At 33.2% G+C, this 17,209-nt stretch overlaps 1 protein-coding gene across 9 annotated transcripts in view; it reads right to left on the reverse strand.

Moving 5' to 3' along the window:
* Window positions 1–17,209, reverse strand: part of PCDH9 (protocadherin 9) — a 956,768-nt gene that overhangs the window by 641,369 nt on the left and 298,190 nt on the right. The window lies entirely within an intron of this gene.

Here is a 17,209-nt window from a genome sequence, read left to right on the forward strand (position 1 = left end):
AATCAGTGTAAATATGATTCACCCTCCTGACACTGAGCTCAGTAGCTCTGAATCCCTCTTTGCCCTTCTTTTAGCCCTAGCTCTTTTTAAGTTCTATTAGGTCTTTTTCTGTCTCCTCTCCATGGCACAGAACTCTGAGCTTGGAAACAGGGCTTGAAAATTGTGCTTCTAAGTAAGAATTTGTAGCAATTCCTTTCCCTTTGGGTGATTTCAATATCTGGTAGACTCATGGAATATTAGAGTTGAAAGGGGCATTACAGATTGTTTTCCTCACCTCTATTATAGATGAAGAAATGAAAGCATAGAGACTAACTTATCTGAGATGAAATTTTCAGAGATCAATGAATGATGTATTTTATTTTATTTAGATGACCTAGGGTAAAAATTATCTGAATTCCCTTTATGATAATTGAAGCAAAGACAAATGCAGATATATTCTCAATCCCATACTTTAAATTATATGTTGACATCCTTTTAAAAGGACCTTCTAACTCTGATCAATGTTTCTCACGAGTCACCCAGATCACTACTATGCAAAAGGCTAATAACAAACACCTAACATAGACTAGATTTAGACCACTAGCTCATTCAATTCAGATGGCCATTAATAGGGGAAGAAAACTCCCCCTGGAGACACTTTTAACCAAATCTGAAGAAACTGTCTGCTTAACTCAATATTCAAATGTATTCATAAAACACACCTTTTATTTAAGTCAAAATATCTCTTCAGAATCTGTGAGATCAAAAGGGCCAATTGGATATTCTAAAAGATCAGCTAAAAAGGAGGATCTGATGAGTTTAAAACCAAATACTCTGATAAAATGTATCTGAATACAATCAAAATATAGCTCTGAGTGTAAGAGCTGTATATGCAATTTATTCATATAACTTGGATCCTGTTGTGTTCATGGTTGATTGTGATCAAGGTTTGACTGAACTTTACCAACCTGTACTTTGTGTTTTTAAGCTGATGCCATTGCACATATCTTTTCAAAACTACAGAATATTATTTCCATTCCTATTCCCTAGTGAGCTCTCTAAAGCATGAAAAGAATAGAAATTTGCTTACCATCTTATTAAAATAAAGAGCTAAACACGATAAGGGAAGCTTAGCTAAGGAAGGAAAACCCATACGCACACATACACCTAATAAAGTGTGCATTCAGCAAATATTTACAAACTTTTAAACAAGCAACAGAAAGTACATATGAAAGATAACAAAACCTTATTTTCTGCTGCTCATTAAACTGAAACTATTTGCGAATGAAGTTTTCTTTAAAAATAAAGTCTGTTCCTACACTCCCTTATTTCAATTGCCTACCTTATAAATTGAACACTAGCTAATAAACCACACTTCACTTGTTGAAACCTTTATCCACTCTTTTGATGGTTTATGTTGATGTCAAGTGAGTCAAGTTAAACAAAGCAACAACTTCTGCTCAATTTATTCTTCATGTATAAACAAGCATACATGCATACATTTTAAAATGGCCTGCCACAAAACTGGGCCTTTGAGAATATGTTGCTTGTAAAATTGGTACACACTTGCCTCACATATATTTTACTGATACAGTATATTAAGGGCTAAAATTGTCCTTTCCATTTTTTACCATCTTTGAGAAGCCTGAGTCAAATGATTTACCATATTCTAGAAACATTTTATATTTCAAATCCTTTTTGAAATATAACCACTAATGAGTTATTTGATTATCATAATCAGAAACACTAATCACTACAGTCTTGATGAAAATGCAGACATTATCTCAAGAGGGCTCTGGTCGAATAAATGTGTTGATATGCTGTTTGTTTTTATGATAGTTATTCAGTGATTCAGTGTAAAATAAGTTTGTGGGAAAGAAGTGACAAATACTTGGTGTGAGAATCCGATACAAATAGAACATAAGCAAGACAGAATCTGCCATAAGTTTTCTTTTAAATCTACTAAAAGATAAAGAGATACATGAATATTCCCTTACTAAATGTCTCAGAGTAATAATGCTCCTTATTAATATAAACTGTTCTGCAGGTTTCAGGTGTCATGCTTTCATTTTAACATCATGTATATGATAAACTGTTAAGGACATCTCCCTCTGCTATACCCAAATCCCTGAAGAGACATTCCCTATATACAGGATATGATCATCTCTCTCTCATTCCCTCCCGTCTACAGAACAGGTACATTAGGAAAATGGTGTGTCTTGGGTGTCCAGATAAGCAAAAGTGGGGCTGACTGACCAGTGTCATGAACTGTGTATGGCTGTGTTCAAGGATGATTGGCTCCTTCCCAGTGATTTTGTGAACATTTAAGCGAAGAGGAAAAGAAGAAGGCCTCAGTTGGTGATTGAGATTGAAATTGAGGGGCTAGAGTATAAAAGGATCCAACTGCAGCCATGTACAAGTTGTGAAGACACAGTCTAAAGTAAACAGATGTTTTGAGTAATGTACAAGTACAAACTAGAAAGGAAGAGAGAGGTGAGAGGAAGAGAAGGAGAGAGAGGCACAGAGAGAAACTGCCTTATTTATCATTTTCCCCCCACTTTAGATAAAGACTTTAGTGTTCATTTTTTTCTCCTTGGTTTCCATGAGATCTCTGTTTTAATTTAGTTAGTGTAAGTGAATTTTTGCTTCTTATAACCAGAAGTGTGTTCAACAGTAACTTTTATAATTGTAACATTATACATTATTAAGACTATCTTTTTAAACTGGTAGGAGACTTAGCACTTTGTTACTGTTTTTGATAGTAAGAGCAAGAAAAGAGAAACAAACTTTCAAATGCAGTATTACTTAGGCAAAAAAAAAAAAAAAAAAAAAAAAAAAAATGATTTGTATCCTAATTCACCATCTTACAAGTTTTTATAATCACGGTAGCAGTAAATTTTACTATTTTTTTCCTGTTGTAAAAAAATAGGCAGGGAAGTAGAGTATGTACTCATAAATAAAATAGATGACCCACTATTTTTATATTATTATGATAAGGCTACTAAGTACTCCCCACATATCAAATGCATTTAAATCTAAGGATTAATACAATTTTATTACTTCTTTTGTAAAAGATTTATGATATTTTTTGATCATGCAAAATAAATTTACTTATAATTAATTGAACTCTTATTTGTGCTTTCAACCTTAGGTTTTCCACTTACTTCTTTCATGCACTTTGGAAGGAGTATTCTGCACCATCTATTTTCAACCTACTTAATTCTGTTATGCCTCAGCTTTGCTAAAACTTGACAAAAATTACTCTTGGAAAGTCATCATTCTTTTTTCTTCCAGAATGCTAAGCTCTCCCCTACTGTACGTCTCTGTCCATTTCACTATCCTTTACTGTTCCTTTCCCGTTGGAAACATCGTTCATGTTGGTGTTTCTCAAGTCTGTATTATTGGTTATTTTATCTTCTCACTATTTAGTATTTCTCTGGAGAACTTCATACAATTTTGTGCATTCATTTACCTCCAATATAGATATCGAAGTGATGACATCCAAAGTTACTGCTTCAGGACCAATTGTTCTATGCTTCATGCCAAACAAACAAAATATTTTTTGCTAAATATTTCAGCTGAGATTTCTTCAGGCATCTTAAAACAAACTTGTCCAAAACTCAAGCTTATACCTTCCTTACTCAATCCTCTTTCCCTTTGGCATCCAAAGCAAATACAGCTTCTTTAACATTTGTTCATCTGTATGCTAATTGTGTGCATGTTTTGTCTGTTTCTTCCTTGATGTCTTCAGTGCTGTGCATAGTGTCTGGCAGGTAACAGATTCTTAAAAAGATTTTGAAATAAGCTCAACATTTTCAATTTCAAATTCTGCTGTGGAACCACACATTACATTGCCATTCATAGAGCTATAAAAATTTGCTATGGCTAATTGGAAAAACTGAATATCTGAGATTGTTTAGTTCAGAGAGTTTGCATGGAGGCATAGTCCTCAGAGTGTTGTAATGGAAAAGAGCACTATAGTCAGTGTAAACCCATGAGCAAGTGATACAACACTTAGCCCTCAGTTCCCTATGGGGATAAAAACCCCTCTTCTGCCTGTCAAGGAAGGTAGACAAGAAGTTCAAATGAGATAATTAGATGTGAAATAATTAGAAAAGTATGAGGGAATAAAAAAAGTCAGTTTCTGTTAATATTAAAATTTAAAATTATATATAATATATTCTCACTATTTCTTATTAAGTTTTAAAACTATCTTGATGTTCATTTTTCAAAATAGGAGATTAGGGTAATGTATTTTTAACATCCTTACATTCTTGAAACATATCCATGTAACCAATAACAAGTTTACCCCTACAATAACCTGAATAAGATGCTATCTGTTCCCCATACAGATACTATTCCAAGAATAAGCATTGGCATACTATTGTTCAGAATAAGCATTGGCAAACTGATACTTGATATCTAAACACTGTTTGCATTTACATGTAAGAGATATGACTTAATAAACCCACACATTTTAAGATATGTAGTTTTAACTTTTGCTGGGAAATGACAGGATTAGACAGATTTTTCACATGCATTTTTAAAGGAGATATGCAGAATAAGAATGAAAGAAAGTATAGGTTTCCAGGTAAAAAAGGAAAATATTAACTGTATTCTGACTGTCACTAAAGCTCAGGACCCTTATCACAACTTTTTGAAAATTCCTGAGCTGTAGCATTAATCCCCTTGAAAGGGAGACACTCAATTTACAGTGTATTTTGCATGTCCCTAAACAAATCTTGAATGATGAATTTCACTGTCTGACTGAGGTGGTTTACCTCAGCACATAATTTCTTATATTAATAACCTTTCCCACCAGAGTGAATGACCTTCTATAAATATAATTCCTCCATTCAATCAAAAAATTAAAGCCTGTAACCACCTCACAATTCATCATCTTTTCACGGGCAATTGTTGAGGCAAAAACAAACACAAATCCCCACTCCTCAAGCCATGTAATGTAAAATTATGCAGTTTTCTGCATTTATGTAACATCGATATATTGAAAATTATGTAGCATTTCATACTTCAAATCAATTATAGTGAGTGAATTCCTGTTTCCAGTGAGCTATAATTTTCTGAGAAAAAGATATATCTGTATCTATATATAAATACATATATATATATAAACTCCTTTCCAAAATCAAAGGTATCCTAAAACAATAACTTCCTGAATGTTTGTATATTTCATATCTGTCTTCTAAAAAATGCTTCTTCCTATGAATAATTCTGAAATTATTATAAAACCAGATTACATATTTATCCTTAAAATCTGCAACACTACCATTTACATAAAACTATCTTAGAGTGAATCTCAGAATTTAGGAATGAAGGTTTCTTCTTTGAATGAAGATCAATGCTTATGCTGAATTTCATAATGCATAAAGATCCTAAAATATATACTTAACCTGACAGAAGTTATGTTTCCCTCTTGCAAAAATCTCTACCTACAAGACTGAATCTAAGAGCAGATAATTGAGTCGTGTCACTAAATCCCCTTGTAAATCAGAAGATTGAAGACGAAAGACTTCAGATAATTGGTATATTGTCAAAGTAAATAAATTAGAAATATTGAATAGCATTTTAAATTGCAATATATTTAACTACCTTCAATTATGGGAACTAAGCAAGCAGACATTGTATTTACGTGAGAGAAAGGGTATTTTTAAAAAAACGAAAAAGCGAAGTTAGATTTAGTATAGCTCTCTGTGTAAGTTAGGCAACTCGGTCATCTTGAGCATGTTCTGTTGCCTTATCCAGTTGACAAAACTAGAGTGAAGGGTTATTTTTTGCATATGGTCCTTTGATAAGCCATCTTTATTTTACCAGGAATATATAAAGTCAAAGCCAATTTCAGCGGAAGTCCTGACAGATCTAAAATTTGCCACATGAATACACACACATATATGTCATGAATGTATGCTTTGCATAAAGCAGGAGAAAAGCACATATTCAAACCTCACTGGGAGAATAAAAAAGACTAATACACAGTATTTATGTCTCAGAATATCAGACCTCAAGGGAAGACCACGTGTACAAAAAGTGATTTAATTAAAGGGGAATTGTTATCTGAGTGCTTCCTATTTTGAGTACAGTGGGGCTGAGGTGAGAGGTTAACAAAACTTCTGGAGAAATATACAAAACAATTCTAAGAGTAATAGTTTCAACAGTCATTTAAACTGTCCTGAAATGTATTCAAGTCATTGGTAGCCGATTTCACATAGCTAATTTGTAGAACAATTAAGGTCAATTTACTGTTCAATGTAAGGTCAGTATCACTGCTGAGAGAATAAAAAAGTTTATGTAAACTTTGTCAACTGTTCCCTAAGATGACTTGCGACTTAGGTTAACTTGTCTTATTTGTAAATAATGTCAATATTTATTTTCATAAAGATAAACCAGATTATGTCTTCAATTTACTATATTCAAGTATCAGAAAATGCTTCTAACTGAAACTAGTAGTCAATGTGATTGTGAATTGATTAAACAATTGTGTGAGAAACAAGTGTGATACAAATGTACTTAATCAAAAATTATTAATATTTTATAAAAATGTTTGATAGTATATAAAATATATATCTAGCTGTAAATGTCATGTTCCATTTGGAATTTTAAAAAATTGATCAGCTATTTCTTCTTCAAAACCAGGAGAAGAATTTCCCTGCTTTCTTTTTATGTAGACTTTCCCTTCCTAACCTGAGAATGAGAACTATAGTACACTTTGCTTCCAAATGGTCAGGAGAGCTAACTCAAGGAATGCTAATAGACATTTTCTATCTTTAATTGTCATGATTCTACAGATGTGTAGGAGGAAAGTAATAGGACAAACTTATTTCAACAACTCACCCAGAAGTAACTTCCTTATGTTCATAGCTTCCCTCGGCTTTTGGCTTGAATAACCTTGTTGGTGAACAAACATTGCTACTGCCTCATGCTTGGAAAGTTCTGAATGTAATTGTCTGTCAATGATATGATGATTTATAATGCAATCTGCTCCTATTGCTACTACTGCAGATAACTCTAATTTGCTGCTATTATATTAGAAATGAGGAGCTTAGTCTTTTTCAGTTTTAAAGTTTTTCTTCAGATGGTAAAGCCAATCGCAACTTTTATACAACTTGGAAAAATCATAATGCTACCAAGTTTAGTTACTTTTTTCAACTCATTCATTTTTTTCTTCTTTAAAAAAAAAACTCATTATTAATTTTTTAGAAACCAATACATTTTAGAAGTGTGTTTTTCCACTTTTTATTAATATCTTATTAAATATTTAGTTATATCTTATCACGAGAGTTTGAAAGAGATGAGAATATTTACACTTAAGTCAAAAACTCACAATAAAAAATGGTTAACATAGCATGATTCAGATAACTGAAAACTATGTAGAATTTGATAAAAAATAAATACTTGGTGAGAATATAATCAAATAATTGTAGGCTCATCATTTGAATCAGGACAAATTGGATAATTAATAACTTAATAATTTTCACAGAATTAATTTATAAACTATGCTGCACCTGGCTAGTACACACAAACAGTTCTATAATTGACATACATTTGATAGCTAATTATATGCACCAAATCTCGACTATATGGAAAAAGTAAAATGAGAAAAACACAGACCATCTTCTAGTTGTATACATAATTATATGTAAACCCTGGTTCATAACAGAGTTATTTCTAAAATTTTGTATTCAAACATTTTTATTTTGTAAACTGAATTATAAAGACTTTATCTTAAGCAAGACAATTAACATATCTAATTTATATAATTGGGGCTTTTAAAATATTCAGTTTAAAATAAAAAATCTATCATCATAGGTAACATTAATAACTATATGCCAGACACAGCTATAGGTAACTCAGATATAGTCTTCTTTTGGTTTTTTATAACTACCCAATACAATGTATGCAACCAACATCTTAATTTTAACAGATAAGGAAACAGAAGCATAGAATGATTAAGTAATTTGGTTAATGTCACAAAGCCAATTGTTTAAAAAGCCCAGATGTGAATTCCCTGGCAGGTTTACAGGGTCCAAGTGTTGCCATTGCACTTTTCTATTACTGCTTGATTAAAGAGGGTGACATGGTTACTAGAATCAGCAAAAACTTAAGAATGCATCTCCACAATTATTTCCATTTTACTAACTATAATCTATTTTATGAAAATGTTGTCAATTTGCTGTTTAAATACAGCACTTATGGGCCGGGCATGGTGGCTTACGCCTGTAATCCCAGCACTTTGGGAGGCCGAGGTGACACCTGAGGTCGGGAGTTTGACACCAGCCTGACCCATATGGAGAAACTCCATCTCTACTAAAAATACAAAATTAGCTGGGTTTGGTGGTGCATGCCTGTAATCCCAGCTACTTGGGAAGGCTGAGGCAGGAGAACCTGGGAGTCGGAGGTTGTAGTGAGCCGAGATCGCGCCATCGCACTCCAGCCTGGACAACAAGAGCAAAACTCTGTCTCAAAAAAAAAAAAAAAAAAAAAAATACTTATCATACTAATGAGGTTTAATATATTTATGTTTTTAAAAGGTTTAAAGATATAGAATCCTGCTGCCACATTTATTCCCTGCAGTGAACTTGAACCTTAGGGCCAACTACAAAAGCACACACTCATGTTGGTACAGACGTAAAGCAAGAAGCATGAGGGCCAAGAAAAGAAAATGATGCTATTATACAAGTAAAGAGACCACCTCTTCTCAAAACCTGTAACCTAAATAGTGCGTCATTTAAAAACTATTCCTGTAATTTGTAAACCACTCTTATAAAGCCTTATCAAATCAAATCGCTAGTGTTATATTCAACAACGTATCTATTCTTATCTCAGAAAGTCTTCAAATACAGATAGCTCAGGATTAAGTTTTAAAGCATTAACCCTTTCAGGTAATACTGCTTTGAAAATATTTTAAAATATTCCTATTTTAAAGTATTCTTCCTACCATGTTATTGTTTTCAAACACATTGCAGTGTAAAGCACCTGCTTTACATAAAAATATAGTATCTGTACTTTGTACATATTTTCAATCATCTTTTTAAATTAGGTCTGAGTGGAGGTAAGAAATTTGATGTTCTTAGTAATACTACTTAAAATCAGATTCTACCAGTAGTTAAATATACTGGAGAAGCTCTTCATGTAAAGAACATATATAAGAAATTTCCTGATGTACTAATGAAAAATCAAACAAACATATAATCTGCAAATCTGTATAATCAGTCTCATACATATTTTGAAGAGCATATTATTAATACTTATATAAAAAGTATAGATATATGAGCATAGCTACATACATACAACAAATATATACTCATGACAAAAATGTAAAACATAATACCTGCAGGTTTGCTCAATATTAAAGGAATTTCACCGCTCAGAGTTAGAATGTTTAGAATTTTGAGTTGGCTGCTGTAGCTATATTACTATTTCAGTCTGTAAGGATTTGGATTAGTAGAAGGCAATATTCCACAGGGCAAACTGGAACACTGGAAGGCAGAATATAAGCCCTTAATACTTTTCAATACTGACAAAGTACCATGAATGGATAAATGAATGGCACAAATATAAACATGATTTTTTTAATAAAAAACATGAAAGATCTCAGCAAATCATCTGAAACTGTCAAATTGGAAATAGAAAGAATACAAATTACAAAACTAAAAGGCAAAAAAGGCTTAAAAATAAAGTTTAAATCTGTTCACTGTCAATTTGATTCAACTACTAATATTTAATTCTTAAATACTTTTAAATGGACTGGGAAGTGTGATGCCAGTGATAGATGATTGCTCACTCAGAGAGTTTAAAATACGATTTCTAAACATTCTTTGTTCAAGCATTTTTTTTTTTTAAATCGGGTGGTTTTCAGTAGTGAAAATAATTTACTTCCCCATGTTCAGCATCCTAAAAGCCTACATTTACATTGTTGGCTCTACCGTATTTACAATATATACCTTATAAAATATTTTTTCTCATATGAATTCACTTAATATTTTAAGAATTTTATATGTATTCTTTTTTGTAGTTCTATGGGGAGAAGCCACAATTCACAGATCTTATTTCACTAAATGACACTAGAATATAAAAGTTTGTTTTTCTCTGCACATTATCTTAGTTTCATTTCCTGTTCATTTCTTAGTTCAAGGTTGGCATATGTAGTCTTCACTTGTTATTTATTGATCCTCTATTTAAGCTTTTTAACTACATTTGTACATTCTCTCTTTATTTGTATTGCATATTAAATGCCCGTTTTTAAATAGCATATTTGGCCACTTTTTAATGTATATTCCCTTTATCAAAACATTCACACAAACAAACATATTGTAATATAATAATACGTAATAAAATAAGTAGATAGTATCATAAAATACTTTCCTAAGAATTTTCTGTGATACTTTGTAAAGTTAATTTTTTCCTCTGGATATAATTTAATCATCATTCATTGCAGAGCTTTATTTATTTATTATGTACACATAATCATCTGAATAACATAGCAATGGTAATAGTAATACTGAAATTATGATGTTATATTTCCAGAGATTATTTTGTTTCTTAAACCATATTTTCCCAGATAATCTTTATTAACCAAATTATGAGTTTAAATAGAAAACTAGTTTCCTCACATATTTCACATTACATTTGACTCCCCTGTGTTGTCTAAGCAACGGCAGAGCGTGTATTTTTTAAACAATTTCTCCTGATTACAACTTCTCCTGTTCCCTTTCATAACTACTATATAGTACCTGGAAAAAAAATGAATATATCACTTTTTTATGTTGTACTTTTGTTCTTTAGATTCAGTAATTGATGTTGGAAATACTGTAAAAAATAACAGTACCTTATGGTAATTGTTTAAAGCTGCAATGCCTGCAGGGTACTTCGCAGTACCTTGTAGTAATTGTTTAAAGCTGCAAAGCCCTTTGTGGACAGCACCTTATTCGCTACCCAACCCACTCATACACACACCCTATTGATGCTCATATTTTATCACTAGGCTCCTAATCCAAACTTTCTGTTTCCTTCTAATTAATATCACATCACCCTAATTGGATTTTTCACTTGTAAGCTTTGTGGATTAGCGTTTCTATTGTTATGTTAATTAGCTCTTAGTTACCAAGGATGATCTCTACAACCAGGAACCAAAATTTCCATTCTAGAATTTTACTATAATAACATGGGCATGAGCAATCTCTCCTGGAAACTATCCAAACAAATTTAATTATTGAAGTATTTAAGAGATTATGTTATAAAACTGTTTTACCACCAAGGCAGTCAGTTACATAGCATAGGTACTCATATCAGCATTTTGAAGAGGTTTCAGTCTAATTCCACAAGCATTTTTCATGTACTTACATGTGCTACATACTACAATTTTTTGTGTTAAGTGCTTGCTGGTAGAGTTCCTGTTTTACATGAGCTTTCATTCTTTTAGGGGTGATAGATACACAAAAAAATCAGTGAAGCATAACATAAAGAGTTTTATCAGACAGACAGCTGCATACAAGAGTACAAGGTGATTTTAGAGGAGTAGACTAGGGAAGTCTTAGAATAACATTAGTATGGCCTTCTAATGAGAGATTTCCGGGTCTCACTATTTTTCTTTGACTCTCAGATGGTCATTATTCCAAGGAAAATAGTAAAGTCTTCATTTGGGGAAATTATATTTATGTTTCCACTAAAATTAGAATGACCGGGTTTAAATTTCAGCTCTGAATGACACAATTTACAGTTTCAGACAAGTGCCTAGTGCCTAGTACATTCATTTGCTAGGGCTGCCATAATGAAGTCCCACAGACCAGTGGCTTAAAAAAAACAAAAACAAAAACAAAAACAAATAAAAATGAATAAGATCATGATCTTTGCAGGGACATGGGTGGAGCAGAAGGCCCTTATCCTTAACAAACTAACACAGGAAAAGAAAACCAAATACCACATGTTTTCACTTGTAAGTGGGAGTTAAAATGATGACACATAGAGGCGAACAACACACACTGGGGCCTATTGGAGGGTGGAGGATAGGAGGAGGAGGAGGGAGACGTTCGTGAAAAATATCTAATGGGTACAAGGTTTAATATCTGAGTGATTAAATCTGCACAACAAACCCCATGACACAAGTTTACTTACGTAACAAACCTGCACATGAACCCTTGAATTTAAAATTAAAGTTAAAAACAAAAACAAAGAAAACTCTGGTAATTTATTTTCTCACTATGCTAGAGGCTAGAAATCTGAGAATGAGGTGTAGACAGGGCTGGATTCTTCTGAGTCCTCTTTTTCCTTGGCTTATAGATCCAGCTCTCTTCTTTCTTTTTCTTTACATGTTCTTCCCTCCATGAGTGTCTGTGTACTAATCTCTTCTTATAAGGACACCAGTCATGTTGGATTAGGCCCCACTCCAGTGACCTCATTATCGTTTTCCTTGTTAAAGATCCTGTCTCCAAATACAATCAGCTTCTGAGGTACTTGGGGTCAAAACTTGGACATATTAATTTTGGGGAAACACAATTCTGCCCATAACCCCTACTGAATTGAATACACATTTGTGAGCTGGAAAATAAGTAGACAAAGTAATCACCATTGATCAAATAAAACTAATTAATTTGAGGTCCTTTTTGAACTCATATCCCTCTCTCTGCATCCCTGCCACAACCAGAGTGAGGGTGGAAAATTTTAGGAAAGACACATTTAACATATTTCTTCTCTCTGAAGGTAATCAAGTGGAAAGAACACTACACTGGGTGTCATGAGCTATGGGTTCCTTCCCAGTTTGCTACACACTTGCTGCCTGGCTTAGAAGGTCAGCTACTAGGGTCTCCATTTTCTTATTTTTAATATAAAATATAAAAGAGAAATATTCTGATTTTTCTCCAAGTTAAAGGAGACTTGACTGGCTTCTATCTTAATAACAGGGTGGGGTCATGATGATGAAGGTGGTACTAACTTCTAGCATTATTTAGCACAAGGTTCAGATACTCTATTCTGTCTGGCTCTTAATATGGAATTTCATGTCTCACAACAATACACAAGGTGTACAGTATTATTCCCACTTTTGTGATGTGAAAATGGAAGCTCGAAATACCGAGGAAATCATCTAAAACCACATTACACATCACTATAGTCTGAAGGTTTGTGTTCTCCCAAATTCATACATTGAAAACTAAGGCCCAGTGCAGCAGTATTAAGAGAGGAGCCCATTAGGAGGTGATTAGGTCATAAGGGCCGATCCCCTATGAATGGGATTAGTGCCCTTATAAAAGAAGAGCTGAATGGTGCATGTTTGCCCCTCTACCATGCAAGGACCCAGCAAGAAGTCACCATGTCTGATCTAGGAAGCAGGCCCTCAACCAGATATTACTAGTGTCTTAAATTTGAACCTCCGAGCCTCCACAACTGTGAGAAATACATTTCTATTTTTTTATAAATTACCCAATCTAAGGTAGTTTGTTATAGCAGTCTGAACAGACTAAGACAGACATAACGAGGGAAAAAATGACTTTATGTTTCCAGTTAATAAACTTTCCATATCAAGGTGAAGTAGGACTATACTTTCATAGTCATGACTGGTACAGTTATTTAAAAAATCTCTTGACTCCATCTGCAATGCTGAAAAATGCTTTTTGGACAGAGAATAACTTTGATACAGAATGCATATGTTACAGGAAAAAAATATGTTCTTTTAAATGTATTTACCTTTAAATTGATAACTTTTTAGCAAAATGGAAACATGTCTTCATTTTTCCTCTTTAAAATTATACACGAAAACATAGAAACTTATGCTATCAAAATTATAATTATAAAATATTTTAGTCAATTTACACAGAATAAATTTTTATGCTCTTATAAAATCCTTTTTACTAGATTTCTTATTTTATTATGATATTCTTTCATATTTGGTGGCCTTATAACTTGAAGCTTATCAATTTTTTTAATTTTTAATTTTTTATGTTTTTTTGAGATGGAGTTCCACTCTTGTTGCCCAGGCTTGAGTGCAATGGCATGATCTCAGTTCAATGCAACCTCCACCTCCTGGGTTCTAGCAGTTATCCTGCCTCAGCCTCCAGAGTAGCTGGGATTACAGGCATGTGCCACCACACCCAGCTAATTTTTGTATTTTAAGTACAGATGGGGTTTCAACATGTTGGTCAGACTGGTCTTGAACTCCAGACCTCGGGTGATCCACCCGCCTCAGTCTCCCAAAGTGCTGGGATTACAGGCGTGAGTTACTGCACCTGGCTGACTTACTAAATTTTTAAAAAATTGTGTTCTCTACCATAATAATTTGTACACAAAAACACTCATTCCCATGATAAAAGATAGTGGTGTATTTTTTGGAATGCATCCGTAACTGCATTGCATATTTTACAAATCTTATCTAGCCTTCATAAGGAAAATGTTGGGAGATACTGAAGGACACAGTGAGACTGAATTTTCATATAAAGTGTACCATGCAAAGATCTTTGTAATTCCTGGCAGTAAAATAAATAGAAAACTGAAAGAGATATTGAGCTCTTCCAAGCTCTCCAGTGATCTATAATCTAGTCCTAGTGACAAAGTCAGGCTCGTATTCTCATACTACTAATTGGTAGTTATCTGTTAGAGAATTTTGTCTCTGCCTTCTGATTATCTATGTTAATAAGAAACCAGTATTCATCTCATAAAATGGAGATGTGGTCTTTTTGTCTGAAAGATATTCCTATGATAGGACCTAGCCCTGCAGAGACTTTGAGAGTACTACCTCAAACCAATGTTCTATGCACTTTTATTTTATTAAGGTAATTCTATTTATCATTCTGTTTTCATTCAAAGATGACAATCATTCAAAACTGTAACACCAATTGTGACCTTAAAGATCGTTTTGTGCAGTTTTTACAAAATGACCAAAATTTATTTCCTCTATTGTTCCTGTTATAAAATATACTCTAAAAGAGTAATTTTGATCTAGTACTTTCCTATGCCCTGTCAGTGACAGCAGTGGTGAAATCTTCAACTAAAGATTATTTACAGGTGGAAAAGGAAGCTAGAGAGGATGCTGCTTGGTTTTCCATTTCAGAGCTTTGTTTGCATTACATATTGCCTTTCATCTATAAATATAGGATATCTGGTATAAAAACCGTTGAAGAAGTATGAGCATGAAAATTTTATGAAACCATTTTTATAAGATTACTTCATCTGACTACACATATATTGTAGGGATTATGAACAATTGTCCTGTTGCCATTCATCTATTAATGATCATGGTGATTAATTCCTTTGGAGGGGAGGGAAGAAGGTGGAACCAAGTCTAGAGACATACAAAAATGTATTTTGCACATATTAATGGTAGCTTGCATCTGGAAAAAAACAAGCAATAGCATAATGGCATCAATGTTACCTCTTTTAATGTAATTTTTTGTAGGTCTCCACATTCTCTGCCCCCACTGAAAAAAAAATTAAAATGAGAAGGCACACTGGGAAACCAAACAAATTTCCTTTTTATGACAATGACCTCCATATAAGAAGCAAACATACAAGTGGTGAAAGGAAATGTGATTAAACTGTCTACCAGAAGCCTTTTAAGGTTCTCATAAAAATTGGATGTGCAGGAAATACTTGAACAATGCATTAAGTGGCAGCACACACTGAATGTGCTCAGGGTTTTTAAATTGTCAAAAGGGAAACCTATCTTTTCTGTCCACATCAACTAATGTTTTCCAACTCTGTTTTGTTGACTGCAGCTCACTGAACTACTATCCCCACCCTACTTACTTCAAAAAAGGAATCAGCTTAGAGCTTTGTAAAATCTGCATTATTTATAAATACAATGTTATGTATTTTTATTTATGAGTTCAATTCCATTTATATATGTCACCTTTTTCTGCCTTGTTCATTTAACATTCAAAGATGAGCTAGCCATATTATAGTAAAAAATTAAAAATGTAAAAGTATTCTCAGACTACATGGGATCTCCATTACAAACAATATATTAAGAATGAGAATAAAATGAATTCATCCCTAATCAACTCACCCTACTCAGTGATTTATAAATATATGGTTGAGGAGTCTCCAAAAAAATAAATTATTTGGCCAATCAGAAGATTTATGCTGTATCCTCAGGAAAGTGTAAATTAATGTGATTGATGTAGGAAAGAAATGTAACTTGTTTAATTTTATTCTGAAGTGAATAATGTTTGAAAATGGTGGGGGGGAAGGAAGTCAAAGATACAAATGCTATCACTCATAGAATTTCTAATGCATTGTAGTTCCAGTGTTCTCAAGAGTAGGATGCAGCAAGCAGCTCTTATGACTTTTCTGTTCCACAGGTTTATCCGTAGGTTGCCTGTGTCAAGCCCTTAACACCCGATATCATCAGCCATTGATTCCCTTAAACTAAGTGTACTCTAGTTTAGTATTATTAATCATTTCAATGCTTGTGAAGATTTTCCAGAAATGGCAATATGGTTACCAATCGGCACCCCCGACACCCAAAACACTTACCTTGCAAAGTCCTATGGAGTGGCTGAGAAAATTTATATTCACAGTGACTGAAATAAATAAGGTACTAGAGTGCATATATGTATGTTTGTGTGTGGGGGTGTATGTGTTTTCTCCCTTGTGTTTGAATAAAACAGTTATATTATTATGAATGAAGTATATGGTAAATTAGTGAGAGGAAAGTCAGTAGCCAAATGGATACAAACATTAGTACCTGTGATCATAACAGGAAGGAAATTGTGTAGTCTCTCTTTCTGGATACCTTACAGAATAATTCATGATCCGGCTTACTTGAAAGAGTACCAGGGCACTTTTGATTCATAGGATTCAGAAGCCTTGAGTAAAAATCTTGGCTCTGCCACTTGCTAAGTGTTTAATATTAAAGTATATTCACTTAGGTTTCCTGTGTCTCAGTTTTTTTCTGCCATAAAATAACAGCCTAAGCCAGGAGCATCCTTTCTGTTGTCTTTCAGCCATAAATCACTTTGAAGAAATGAACTCGTGGAGTCCTCCATAGTTCTTTAATTCCAAAGCGATTTCTGAAATATTTCTGCTATAACCATCAAATCAGATGAATATTCAAAATTCATATCAGCAAAATCAAATAAAACTAAATAGGAGAAAGAAACTCTGAAAATATTTCTTCTCCAGAGAAATTGTTTAAAGGGTAGCATATGCTAATTAAATATCCTATTTAATTCCCACTTGTGAGAAAAGAAGCTGAATCATTCACTTTTGAAAGTTTTGGGGAAAA

This window comes from Macaca fascicularis, chromosome 17 (genome assembly GCF_037993035.2).
Source record: "Macaca fascicularis isolate 582-1 chromosome 17, T2T-MFA8v1.1".
NCBI lineage: Eukaryota > Metazoa > Chordata > Mammalia > Primates > Cercopithecidae > Macaca > Macaca fascicularis.